The 14,612-nt window shown below is 41.6% G+C and overlaps 1 protein-coding gene across 4 annotated transcripts in view; it reads right to left on the bottom strand.

Moving 5' to 3' along the window:
- ANKRD12 (ankyrin repeat domain 12) overlaps positions 1-11,073 on the bottom strand; it is a 50,118-nt gene extending 39,045 nt beyond the window's left edge. For 2 of the 4 annotated variants that reach the window (XM_053396519.1, XM_053396522.1), the window contains exon 1: positions 10,558-10,701. The gene's annotated coding sequence lies outside the window, so the exon portion shown is untranslated. Of the gene's footprint in view, positions 1-10,244; positions 10,482-10,557; positions 10,702-10,973 lie in introns of those variants that run through there. The other 2 variants (XM_053396520.1, XM_053396521.1) reach the window with 2 other exon arrangements.
- Between the last annotated feature and the right edge of the window lie 3,539 nt (positions 11,074-14,612).

Here is a 14,612-nt window from a genome sequence, read left to right as displayed (position 1 = left end):
TTTGTAAGAGTTAGTTTTACATAGAGGCGTCTGTTTGTATTACATATCCACTTCAAGGGTAATATTTAATTGTGGCGTTCAATTTGCACAACTGGCTTCCACTTGTGAAAATGGGACTTCCTCTCCCCTCCTTCCCCAACAATCTTTTATACTGGAGTGGGGAACACTCAGGAGCAGATTGGAGGCTGCAGGGGGAAGGGTTAAAGAGGAATCCCATTGCATACCCCCAAGACTCCTGTAGTAGAACCACTTTCAGGAATTTATGGGAGACCAGAGTTCCTCATCATTTGATACATTTGTCATGTATAGTTGAGATCTGTACCCTGTCAGTCCTACAAGTTATACACCATAGCTACATCCATGAAGTGGAGTCCCAGTATTTTAAACACCAGCTGATAGAAAGTTTTCCAAATGTACAGTGAAACTTTTAATCAGTTAAAGATCGTTCTAATCAACTAAATGATATGCCTGATTAACTATGCAACACATTTTGATCAAATATGTATAAAAACTGCAGATGGCAGCCACCATTTTAGCAGAGAGATATTCCTTTTACTCTCAAAAAGCTTTTCTTATAAACTGGTGCATTTAGCAATACATAGGCACACTATCTAAAAGAAACAAATTATACTATTCCCTTGAAAATGAACTTTTACATGTAAGTTTATGTGTATTAATTGATTACCACATCTGATGATTAGCTAAGATTTCTTAAACAAGATGAAAGCTCTAATTTAAATAATTTAGGATGCAGCAGTTCGTAGCTCCATCTCTAATACTAGTTATACTTTTAATTTTAATATACTAAAGAGTACAATGTGAAAAGTTAAGCATTTTATCTGTCACCTTTCTCCACTTAGTTTCTAAGGCAACTTACAAACAAAATTAAACATTACAAACAGAATAAAACAATTAACAGATTTTAAAAATTACATCTAAAATTAAATTGAAAACTAGCAGCAACAGCAATAAAACCAGAAGACTGAAATTAAATACTGCTAAAAGTTTAGTAATAGAAACATTTTCAACTGGTGTCCAGAAGATAATAGAATAGACACTAGATCTATGTCTAATCAGGGCTCCATAACAAACATAAGAGGAGCTTGCTGGGTCAGGTCCATGGCCCATCTCTAGTTCGGCATCATGTTCTCACAGTGGTCAATCAGATGCCTGTGGGAAACCTGAAAGCAGGTACCAAGCACAAGAGAACCCTCCCCTTCTGGGCACTGGACTAGGGGGTCTAGGCTAATCCCCTAAAGGTTCTCCTGGCGCCTCCTTCCCAAAGCCCAGGAAGCTTCTGCCTGGCTTAGGGGAGGAGGAACAATGCTCCAATGGGTCCAAGAGCCCTCCCACAATTTTGGGCTTTGGGAAGGAGGCAGGAGGGCTCCAGCATCCTGTCAGAGGCCTGGCCTCCGTCCCAAAGTGCAAGAGACTTCTGCCCAGCTGAGAGAGAGAAGTGCAATGCTCACATGTGAAATGTTTGGATGTCTTGATGTCATGTGCACTTTATCAACCTCGCAAACTGGCACCTCTGGCCCCAACTGTTCCCCTATGAAAAATTTCACCATACTCCACTGTCCCTGGGATTGCCAGCAACTGATGAACAGAGATGCAGCCTAACTTCAAAGGACCTCCAGAGCAGGACATCAGATGATCATATCCATGCATGAGCAGATTTATACAACAGAGAGCAACTTTTATTCCTTCAGATACCCTTGCATATGTTGGTAAGGGCTTTATGGGTCAAAAATAACATAATGAATTGCATCCAGAAACATGAAACAAATTTGAAAGTGAAGGTTTATCAATATTGTTACAACGTTCCACATGACAAGTCCTGATTAATAATTCAGTCCCCATATTCTGTACCAGTTCTATTTTCTGAACATTTTTCACTCATAGTACACTGCATTAACTAACACGGACTAATGGGCAACCATGGCAAGCCTCTGGTTGTCCATTAAAGGCCACAAATAGTGTAATCAAACAAAGTGGTTATCAATCATACCACAGACAGCATTTGAGCAACAATAGCATTTCCAAGCTGCATTCTTCTCTGTGTGTGATTGGTACATAAGTACCTGCACACCCTCATTTTTAAGTCATTATATTCATTACTATTCTGCTGCTTGCTGTCCACACCAGTGGACAGAGCTTGATGAAGTAGTGCTTCTTTGCTCTTTCCCCTAATCATTCCTCCCAAGCTCTCCTGTTACAGTACCTTTTCCTATGCATAAGAGCAAACATTACTTGCTTTACTTGTCATGTTTCACATTGGAGAAAAAGGAGGCATGGGAAACAACCAATAAAACAATACAAAAATGTTAAAAACAACTCTAATACCCTCATAATAATTTCAAAGTTGCCAGAAACAATCTGTCAACCACCAAATGCCTGAGTAAACAGAAATGGACTTAAATTCCACCTAAACATTAATAATAAGGGGACAGTTACACCTAATCAGGAAGAACAATCTGTAAATGGGAGCCCACTAACCGAAAGGCCCTGTCATAGATCAATACCAGTCAGGGAGCATCCAACAGCTATACTATCAACAAATCCTCCCCTTCCAACTTTATGGCCTGAGACAGTTGATGTCCTTATGGTCAACTGAGTCAGAAAACAGTAACATGAATTTTGAGTTGCAATCTTACACATACTTCCTTGAGGTAGTCCCTATTGAACAAAGTGCTCCTTTTAAAAAAGTTAACATGCTTAAAGATTGAACTGTACAACATACAGCAGCTAACTGGTCAGCTAATAGCCTGAGAGTTCACATTAGTATGAAACACTGTTGAGGAAAGGTGCAGATTTTTTTAAATTTTAAGTCAGCATTCATATTTTCTTTATATTCATTCTCGCCTTCCTAAATGGGAACTATTCAGTTGGGAGCCACCCAGAGTGGCCAGCGAAACCGAACCAGATGGGTGGGGTATAAATAATAAATTATATCATTATTAACCATTATTTGATTGACATTTTTATTTTACCCTAAACATGGTCACAAAATTATATAGTTGTGCTTATGCTTCTTGGGTTTAAAACAAATGCTTTAAAATTTGTTCATGCATTTTAGATTATAAAATGTTTTTAAAACATGATTTTAAATTATTTGGAAATAAAAAAGCTTGATTTTATTATAACACTAGTTTCTATATACTATTAATTTAGGATTTTAGTTATATTTAATAATATTTTTGGCAGATGCATATCAATACTGCCACACTGAAAAATGCCAGAATGTTTTACAACAGATTGTTCATGCAGCAAATATGGGTGGTAACATAAGTGTTGTCTCTCTGAATACTAAACAAGGGAAAACAGTTTAGTGCAAAATTACCTGATTTTGGTCGCTGTTTATTAAACACTTGCAAAAGCTTAGTTACATAGTTCCCACCACCAATCCCAAAATCAGGCCAAATACTTCATACACCTGATTCTCAGTATGTTTTTCATTCCAGTGCATTAAATTGTTTTGCGCCACTTCTTCCCTCACCCCACCGAAGTTAGGGCAATCTTTACAGCATTATAAAGCTTACTCTGGAACAGAGTACCAAATTTTTATACTACCTTCATAATCTGCATCTGTCACCATTATCCAGATTGTAAAAGCATTCACACTGTAGTGCCTTTACATTTTAACCTGTGCTGGAACAGTTTTAATTGCTGCTCTTTATGCTGCTCTTTGGGACGCGGGTGGCGCTGTGGGTTAAAGCCTCAGTGCCTAGGACTTGCCGATCGAAAGGTCGGCGGTTCGAATCCCCGCGGCGGGGTGCGCTCTCGTCGCTCGGTCCCAGCACCTGCCAACCTAGCAGTTCGAAAGCACCCTCAGGTGCGAGTAGATAAATAGGGACCGCTTACTAGCGGGAAGGTAAACGGCGTTCCGTGTGCTGCGCTGGCTCACCAGATGCAGCTTGTCACGCTGGCCACATGACCAGGAAGTGTCTGCGGACAGTGCTGGCTCCCGGCCTCTAGAGTGAGATGAGCGCACAACCCTAGAGTCTGTCAAGACTGGCCCGTACGGGCAGGGGTACCTTTACCTTTTACCTTATGCTGCTCTTTATTTACTATTGGGTTTTTTTAATTGAAATATTTTCCATTCATTGTCTCTGTTTTTAAGTCTTAGCAACATGTTAATTTAAACCAAAATAGAAAGTACATATAATTTTAAATATTTTTCTCATTTTAGAGGATGAAATGGTATTTTGCTTATTTAATAACTGCATTTGCTCATTATACATGTAGAGCTGAAGTACAGTATATTATGAACAAAGAAATGGGACTTATACTGTACTGACACAGTGACTATCATTCTGTATGCTACTTGTGGATAATTCTCTACCTCCAGAAGCTGAATTCTAGTGCCTATGTCAGACCCTGGCAAGTTGACATAATTTTTGACTTAGAAAAAGATATGCTTCTTTACTTATATGTGAATGCAACCTTCAACCTGACAGATTACCATCAGGTCACCCTGATGAAAGTTATTAGGATTTGGGGGGCATGGTATCATTAGTACACCGATAACACTTGCCTCTCTTTCTCCATACAATCTGAATCAGGAGAGGCCATGTGGTCCAGTGCCTGGACACAGTAGTGGGATGAAGAAAAGTGAGCTGAACATGAATCCTAGTAAGATGAAGGCACCATGGATGAGTTGTTCCTGTGTCTAAGAATTTGGTAAATTGCCTTTGCTAGATGGAGTTCTGCTCCTCCTGAAGGAGCGGGAATGCAGTCTGTGGATGCTACTGGATCCAGTTTTGTAAACAAAGGATCAGGTAGCCTTAGTGGCAAGAAATGCCTTTTACCACTTGACTGATTGATTTCTATACCGCTTAATATATTAAAAATATCTCTAAACAGTGTACAAAAAAAATGAAGCAACTACAGATAACTTTAACAAAATATTACAGAAATACAGTTACATATAAAAAGTTACATTAATACAAATATATTCATTTTCCTTTTGGCACACCCTCCCTCCCAGCCTCTGGGTTCTCACTCAGGGTCCAACAACTCTCAGCTCACCCACAAAAGTCTCACAGTGAGACAAGATCCTGGAAACAGTGGACATCACTTTAGACATCATCTCTAGACTTGCATTTTAAGGGCAGGCCCAAGGTGGATTGTACTTCCTCAAGGTACCCACAGCTGTGTCCCATTCAACTGCACTCTCCACACCCAGGTGCGGCAGGTTTGCTGAGTTTCCCAAATAGGAAAATGGCCCTCCTCCACTAGCAGCTCTTTCTTCACCCACTGTCCTCTCCTACTCCAGCTGCTTGTGGCTAGTAACATCCATTTCTGAGCAGGGAGAACTTGACCATGGTAGTTCAGGCACTAGCGACTTCAAGACTGGATTACTGTACTGTAACACACTCTACATAAAGTTCCCCTTGTGCATGATTTGGAAACTGCAATTAGTGTTCAGAATGCTGCAGCAAGGTTGTTGAAGGGAATGAGGCCTTGACAACTTACAAGAGCTCTAGTCTGAAGTCTGCTGATTTGTCAGCTGGTCAAGTTCAAAGTGTTACTATTAGTAATTAAAGCTGTTAACAGCTTGAGACCAGTTTACTTGTGAAAGTGCCTTACCCCATATACAGTGGTACCTCGGGTTACATACGCTTCAGGTTACATACGCTTCAGGTTACAGACTCCGCTAACCCAGAAATAGTGTTTCAGATTAAGAACTTTGCTTCAGGATGAGAACAGAAATTGTGCTCCGGCGGCGTGGCAGCAGCGGGAGGCCCCATTAGCTAAAGTGGTGCTTCAGGTTAAGAACAGTTTCAGGTTAAGAACGGACCTTCGGAGCGAATTAAGTACTTAACCTGAGGTACCACTGTATAGCCACTCAACCACTTTGATCTGTGGAACTGACAGTTACCAGTACTTAACACTCATTATACACTTGTAAGAAATCAGTATTTTAGGGTGGCGGAATATACCGTACATTCTGGAACTCCCTATTTACTTGTACTTCTTTTTGGCGCCTGCTTAGTTTAGGCAAACCTATCCAGACATATAGAAAGCTGATATGTGTTTTAATAGTTTTGTTCAATTATTTTTCTTCTGCCTGGCCTTTGGCTTGGAATCAATTTGATTCCCTTCCCCTCTTTCTTTTTTTCTTTATCCTCCTGTGATGGAACTCCTATTTAGGGACTTCCCTGGCTTTTTTCTGGCACATGTAGGACCAGTCTGGATAGTTAGCCTTGGTGAAGACTTGACGTTTTCATCCCCAAAAAAACGTTTTTGATTTTTGTTTCCATTGAAATGAGGCTGCATTTTAATGTTTTAATGCTGTATTTTACTCTTGTTTTTTAAGTTGTATTTCAATCAATTTGTTTTTATATCGGTTGTTAGCCACCCTGAGCCCAGTCTTGGCTGGGGAGGGCAGGGTACAAATAATAATAATAATAATAATAATAATAATAATAATAATAATAATAATGTTTCTAAATAACCGTTTTAAAACTGTCATTTGTTGATAGTTTTGTTTATTTCTGTAAACCACTTAAAGGTTTAGCAATATAAAAAGGCTGTGAAATAAAACAAATAAAATTAACTCCATTTTTTAAAAGAGTCATATATTCAGGTTAAAGAAAATTATAGGAAGCACAGTGGGTGGGTGGTTTCAGTGTCTGGGAGAATGGTCATTTGCCTGCCCTGGATGGAGTAACTCTGTCTGGGAAAAATGGGTGCACAGTCTGGGAGTTCTCCTAGATCCATCTTTGTCACTCAGGGCTCAGGCAGCACTGGCTCTTATGAGTGCCTTTCACCAGCTGCATCTGGTACACCAACTATGACCATTATTGGACAAGGATAGCCTGGCTGTAGTGATTCATGCATTGGCAAGCTTAAGACTAGACTACTGCAACGTGTTCAATGTGGGGCTAGACTTGCACCTGGTATGGAAGCTTTTATTTATGAGGCAATAAAAGAAAATTTGATAAAGATGTTTTACAGATGGTATCTAACACCAACCAAAATATGTTAAATGTATACATAATTTGTTTTTATGTACACCACTTAGAAATATTAATGATTAAGCAGTATATAAATAACTTAAATAAATAAATAAATAAATAAATTGAGCAGTATCATTTTTAACAATAAGTTTTTTGTCCATCCTGAAAAAGTGAACAATCTGGCTTAATATCCTTGTAGGCATAAAGAGAGAACCATACAGGAATCTAAATATTTTCTTTACACAGTGCACATGAATTGCTTGATCAGAAGTTGCAGATTATATACCCCTAGAATGTCAGAGATCTGATTATCACAGCAACAAGTTACAGGCATGGAGAAAATATCTAAATTTCTGAAGGGGGGATTTTATTTAAATGAAAGATTGAATAATACTTTTTCTTGATGATTTATATCACACTGGGGATGAGGAAGCTGGTGTAGCTATACAGAATTCCAAGATAATGGAATTTCTAGATCCAGATATAGAAGTTCATTCCAAAAACTGGCCCAGTCTTTTGACTGATCCAGAAAATCATTAGGCACCAAAACAATGGAACTGGAAAAAGTGGGCGTGCAATCATTTCCATCTCTCTCTCTCTCTCTCTCTCTCTCTCTCTCTCTCTCACACACACACACACACACACAAACAAACGCCTTTAACTGAATATAAAATTACACAAATAATATTTAAATGTTATGACTATTCAAGATAATGATTTTTTTAAATGGCCAAGTTATTTTTTAAAAATACAAAAAAAGTTTTTGTCACAGTATAATTCTCCTCAGACTTATTTTTTTATTTGCTTACTTTAAGAATTTATAAACCACTTCCCAACAAATGTTTCTTAAGCACTCTACAATAAAGGTATAAAAAAGAACATATAGTACACACAGCAATGTAAAAACAAATCTTAAAAACATCAAATTGCACAAATTCAGTATACATTATAAAATGGCTGAGTCACACTTTGGGGGGGGGATGCCCTATTAAATATAGACATTTTCAGTAGCTGGCTAAAAGCAAGAAAATGAAACACTTGTCTAATTTTAATTGGAAGCCAATTCTAGAACTTAAATTTCTACTTTTCACATGCTAGCCTCTATAGGTTTCTTTAATCATCCAGAATATGAAATTCTCAAAAGGTTCAAAGAAAAAAGTCAATAAGTGAACAAGGCTTCAGATGAGCAACAGATACAGTGCATCCATAAACAAAGGACATTAAATGACTGGACATATTACACGTGTAGGTCTTTGTTTTTAGGAAGAACTACAGAGTATTAATGCCACATTATATGGTGTCAGGGAGCCATAATTTTGAACTATATTCAACTTTGGTCAATCATTCAGGGGAAGGCTTATTTGAACAGGTTCAAATAAGAGCAAGAGCACAGCACATCACAGGACAGGCAAACATGTTAGAAAGGTTAAGAGAGCTGGGTCAGATAGAAACAAGGTGTCTTGAGAAGGAATTTGAATATTTTCTGTAGCTAGATTCAATAAGGCTAGTAAAACACGCGGGGAAATTTAAGTAAATTCTAACTATGGAGGCAACTAACATTTATAATGTTTTCAATGATGAGTTCAGAATGGTGACCAGAAGGTGAAGAAAGTAATGGTCTGTATATTTTTAAATAGACTTTGAGCCAAGACTTTATATCTGGGCAGCTCTGCCTCCTTTATGATCACCAGAGGTTACCATAATTGGTGGTTCTAAGTGACATAGATCTACATACAAGGAACCCCCCTTCTCTGTCCCCCAGAGAAGTGAGTGTATTTTGCTTCATGCTCAGGAACTACCTGCTTGCTGCATCTGACTACAGAAAAAATATTGTCCAAGCTTGGAAAGCTAGGAAACATGGGAGGCTACCGAGGGTAGCTCCCCCCTTGTAGCAATTGTCCTGGTTCACTTGCATGAGGCCTATGCTTTTTAAAAAAATACTAAATTGCTGTTTAAATTATGAAACATTTGGTGCACACACCTACACCTATTTTCTGTATCCAGTAATAATTGTATGTGTGGTATAAAGTAGCATGTGGACAGGAAGAAGCTGGACCAGACACTCATCCTTAGTACTGTACCTACTAGGGTAAGAGATTGTCCAAGGCCACACAGCACCCAAGTCAAACTCTTCAAGCTCTCAATACAATATACACTTACTAATACTACTGTGGCTTTTATGCTCTTCACTTTCAAACCCTGAAGCAGGAATAGCAGTGTCAAAAGTTAACAAAGACACAGCACTAAAAATCTTCAGCACAGGAGGCTGTATCTTAGGCTTCAAGCATAAAGTTCAATGATCCCAGGGAATTACACACGTGTTGCACTAGCATAACCTTTTTTTTAAAAAAAAATCTGTCATCTGCTCTACGAATTTTAAACATGAGCCATCAGAATGATACTGGCAATAGCATTTCCTTTACGCTCCAGAAGCACCATTTTTTTGAAAAAGAAATTACTTACTGCACGTTCGTTGTTGCTTTCTCTCCCCCTAGCAGCCTGTCGAAACATACGCAAACGCTGGCGCGCGCTAACACACACACACACACACGCTCAACACTGCCTCTTCCCTTTAGAAAGGGCTGACAATGCTGCAGACCAAAAGAACTCAGTCCTATCAGCATTATTATTATTATAATTACTGAACGCGATTATCCTGCCCTCACTCACAAAAATATAAGCCTCAGCGCGGGGCGGGGAATACGAGAGAAACCACGTATCAGAGAAACAGCCCCACAAGGAGGGAGAAGCAGTGACAGCAGCGGCAGCCATGGCTCCAGCTGCAGCAACAACAGTGACAGGCTGGGATCGAGGGAGCCAAAGGGCTGCCGGATGGAAAGAGCCCTTTCTTCGGGCTGACAGTCCTCGTGCACAGTATTAGAAGCGGGTGGGGGGGGAGCGGCGAGGGAGGAAGGAAGGCACGACGACGCACCGAAGGAAGGTGTGTCAGGAGATCTCCTCAGAAAGGGCTCATGCGTGTTCCATGTAGGCAAAGAGGTTGCAGTACCTCCATTACGAGGAAAGGCAGCGCAAGAAAGGGGGAGTGTTCTCGCTCTCTCTCTCTGCTTTTTAAATGTACACCCAAAGCAAGCAGGGCAGGAACAGGCAGCAGCAAAAAGGAGCCCACTTCTGTACGAACCGCGGCTCCCTCCCGCCTCACGGGAGGTTCAGGGGGTGCTACAGACTAGGGTGGGCTGCCTCGCGCTCGTGCGCGCCCGCGCGCGCGCACACCCACCCACCCACACCCACTGAAAGGGGCATATATATATTCTATACACTCACCTCCGCCACAGAATAGGCTGCATAAAGGGAGCCCCATTTGCAGAAAGGAGGGAGTTTTGACAGACACGCACGTACATATGACACCAGGAAAGGAAGAGGGGGGATTTCAGAGCGGCGTCAAGCCGTTTCTAGAGCAGTTGTTTTCTTCTTTAGTGTCTCCTTGCCACCCTCACCTGTAAAGGGGGTGACCTACAAGGGGGGGTGTCCTACAAAGGGGGTGTCACTCGCGTAACTGCCGTTGCTCCTTCCCTCCCCGCCTCCCCCCCCCCCCGCGGAGTCTGCGGTGGAGATACTGGTGGTTTCCTCTCCTTACCTTCTCTTAGCGGAAGGGAGGCGGCTCTTTACAAGAAGCGCCGTCCTTTAAAGAAGATCCGAATTCCGCAGCCACCCCCTGCCGGTCAGGGGCGCCTGGAGTCTCAACCCCGCTCCGAAAGCCACGGCAAGAGTCAGGTTTTGACGACACCCCTTCTCTCCTCTCGCCCCCTCCCCTCAGCTCAGTCGCTCCCCTTTCCCTTGCCCCTCTCGCTCGCTCTCCCCCCACCCCCTCCGCTTTTCAAGCCCGTCAGAATGTCGGTTTGTGACTTTCCACGCGGATTGGCTGAAGCGCCCATCACGTGACCTGCAGAAGGGCACCAGAAACGGGTAGGCACGCGCCGCCGCCGTGAGCGTTAAAGAGGAAGGGGGGAGGATTTTAGAGGGCACGAGAGTAAGAGCCAACGTCATAATCACCCTCTTGTCAGAATTCCTCGGCGTTCCACATAAGAAATGCTGCTTTCTCCCTAGTGTACCACGCAGATGTAAGGGAGAAAATAAAAGGAATAACGGGCCCTGACACGGTTAGAGGGCGGAGACAGAAAGCGAGTGCCTGGTGCGCGTGCGCGCCCGTCGTCTAGTTTTTCCTTCTCGGGTGGCGCTGCTGGAATTTTCTGGAAATACTAGCGGCGGTGGTCCGAAGAGGCAGGCTACGGGTAAGGAAAGGAACGCGCGGGCTAGGCTTCCTCGCTTGGGCCGAATGCGAACGGAGGCATCTTCGCCCCGGAGCCACTCCTACAGGTCACTCCCTTCCCCAGGGAAGGGCTTTCCGGCGGCGGTGGCGCAGTGAGTTTTCATAAACACCGAACGCGCATGCGCGCCTGGTGTGTGTGCGGCTCCGCCGCATCCTAATAAAAGCGCGGAGGTTGCGGGGGGGGGGCAGCAGTACGCAGGGCTTTGCTCCCCTGTGAGGACGACAGTCTCACGGGGCTAACGCGTGGGGAACAAGGGCTTCTGCAAAGACAACCGAGCACCGGTTCACGTTGCACGAGGACTGAATTAGCCTCCCCACCACTGCAGAGCGTGCAGCCGCTGTGACCGTTTTTTGTGGTGTGTGGTCTCAGTAAGCGATATGACGAGGTAGCTCCGCGTTTGAAACGAAAACCGGTTGAGAGTAGATAGTTGGCATTAGCCTAGCATAGCAGGGTAGCGCGTAGTACTATTCACGTCACTGGTTCTGACTAGGAAAAATAGCTGGGAACGTGAACTAGTGGTACAATTATACCCATTTGAGTCACAAACTTGATAAAATACTAGATCAACTTTAAATGTGATATATAGCGTTCTGGAGTAGTCCCCTTCACGTCCTATATGCAGACAGACACCTAGAAACTCGTGTGACAAGAGCCTGATCTCGTCAAGATGTCTTCTCCTCAGAACTACTGCCAAGCAGCTGGACGAATGAATTTTATTTCTTTAGAAAGTGGCTTTTCATAAGAGTTTGTAGCTCATGGCTTGTTATAATGATGTAAGGTTATATCATTAACTATCAAAAGCTGTCACGCATAGTACTAGACTTTGTGTTCTATGTAGTAGACTCACTGGGGTTTGTTAGCTTTAGCTCAGCACCCTGATGGGAGTTAACAGATAAATTCATGGGTGATGAAGCTATCAAGGACTAGGTTCAATGGCTATGTACTACCTCCACTGTCAAAAGGCAGCATGCCTTTTAATAGGCATTTGCTGGGACTTGCAGGTGAGGAGAAAGCTGTAGCACTCAGGTTATGCTTGTGGGCTTCGTGAACATCTGCTCAACAATATGTGAACACAGAGCTGGACTACATGGGACTTTAGCCTGATGCAACAGTCTTATATTCTTATTATTTTAAAAAATAGATTTTGCAATATTTACAAAGCAGAGTGGGTGTGGTTAATTGACCATAAGAATTGGATTTAGTTTTTTGAGACTCTATGCTTTGATTTAACATTCATATATTCAAGTTCATTTTGAACCAGGCTAAGAGATTTCCCATAAGAAGTTTTATAAAACAAACTGGATACTGTGTATTGTTGTCAGGATACTAGAAGGCTACTGTTCACAAACATACAGATGTCTTAAGCACAGGCCCGGTTTCACAGACCTTTGATACTGCATAAACCCATAAAAGGCACCAACATTAAGGCACATGTCCAGAAGCATAAAATTCTGGGATCGACATTCTGCAGTTTATAGTAGGTGCAATTTACAATTTCCATTTGATTTGTGAAAATCAGAAATTAAAACATATTAAAGTTCTAAATTAAAAGTTTATTAAAGGTGATACTTTGTTAGAAAGGCAATTAACTGGTTATAGCTTTTTCATCCACGCATGCCAAATACGTATCAGTTTTAAGTCCTGGACTTTCCCCCCATCAAGTTAGTGACAGCCACTGCTAAAACATCATTAAATACAGTTGCTGTAAGGAACAGAAACATCTGTCTAACCTCATAAGACCAGCTTTTAGATGCTTTAAAAATAAATTTTGGGAGGATTGTGCAGAAGCAATCATGAATCTAAAGATAATCTCCTAACTTCTCTCTGTAGATTGCAATTCTAGTTCAAGAGTACACTGTTATCTAGTAATTTAAGTAGGTTTAGCTGCATAACATACACATTTAAAGTTAAAACTTACTTTTTTGTTTTTTTCACCACATGTAAGTGAATGAAGTTTGGAGAGGAAAGGCGGAATGGTAATGTAGTCATTTCAAAATATTTTACTTTGAGGAGCATACATTAAAATCTGCTTCAGATTACGCAGTGTCAGATTACCCTATCTGAGTTCTGGTTTCTTACATTAAACATCCCCCGTTGACAGCCCGATAACTCACAGCTCACTGTTCTGAAGTATAGGTAAAGGTAAAGGTACCCCTGACTGTAAGGTCCAGTTGCGGATGACTTGGGTTGCGCGCTCACCTCGCTCTATAGGCCGATGGAGCTGGCGTTTGTCTGTAGACAGCTTCCGGGTCATGTGGCTAGTATGACTAAGCCACTTCTCGTGAACCAGAGCAGCGCACAGAAACGCTGTTTACTTTCCCGCTGGAGCAGTACCTATTTATCTACTTGCACATGACGTCCTTTCGAACTACTAGGTGGGCAGGAGCTGGGACTGAACAACGGGAGCTCACCCCATCGCGGCGATTCAAACCGCCAACCTTCCGATTGGCGAGCCCTAGGCTCTGGTTTAGACCACAGCGCCACCCGTGTCCCTTAGTTCTTAGCAAAACACTTTTAATATAATCAAAGACCAGGATGTAACAATAAAATCTATCTTCTACGCTGAGACGGAGTGGTCTGCACATCATGTTAAGCCATCTAATTAGTGTACCACAAGTAGAGATTATGAATACCTAAACAATAGACCCTGAACAGATTCAAGTAACTTAAAGTGAAGACTGGCAAGGAATCTAAGGAGTCTAATCTACAGGAATTAGAAAGATTCCCAATTTGTATACTATAAAAGTGAAAATATGCAAACTCTGGCTCAGGGCTTAGGGCTTAGTTCTGTCTTTATGGAGTTTAAGAATTTGTAAGTACTTATATCAAACTTAAGTTTTTTGTTAGGTCAGCAACACAAAACCAATATTCAATGCTTATTCAATAGAATAAACTGCATTTACATTGGTATCTTGCTAAATTGGACATACTGAATTATATGAATGCTAGTGCTGTCAAACACATTAGTTACGAGAATATCCCAAAATTACAGTTTGCAATAAATAGAAACTAGGTTTAATCGTGCCCTTGTTTCATTACAATTTGCATTCAGATTATTTTAGGACATTGTAAAGCACACACCTTAAACACAGTATTCTGTGTTAAATTCACAGGTCTTTGCATTAGTAGCCCTGAGATTAATTATATGGCATTGAAAACATCTGTCCCCTCAGTGTACCCAGTGGACAAGTCATATCTTCAAAATCACCTACACTGTGTGGGTACCTGAAACTTCTATCTGGTGCAACTATCTTTGACTATTCAGGCCAGGGATGGGTAATTGTGGCCCTCTGGATGCTGCTGGGTTACAACTTGTATTATCCCTGAAACTGGCTTTTGCTGGCTGTGGATGATGAGAGTA

This window comes from Podarcis raffonei, chromosome 7, assembly GCF_027172205.1.
Source record: "Podarcis raffonei isolate rPodRaf1 chromosome 7, rPodRaf1.pri, whole genome shotgun sequence".
Lineage (NCBI taxonomy): Eukaryota > Metazoa > Chordata > Lepidosauria > Squamata > Lacertidae > Podarcis > Podarcis raffonei.
Note: the sequence above shows the minus strand (reverse complement) of the source record. Positions and strands in the feature narration are given on the sequence as shown.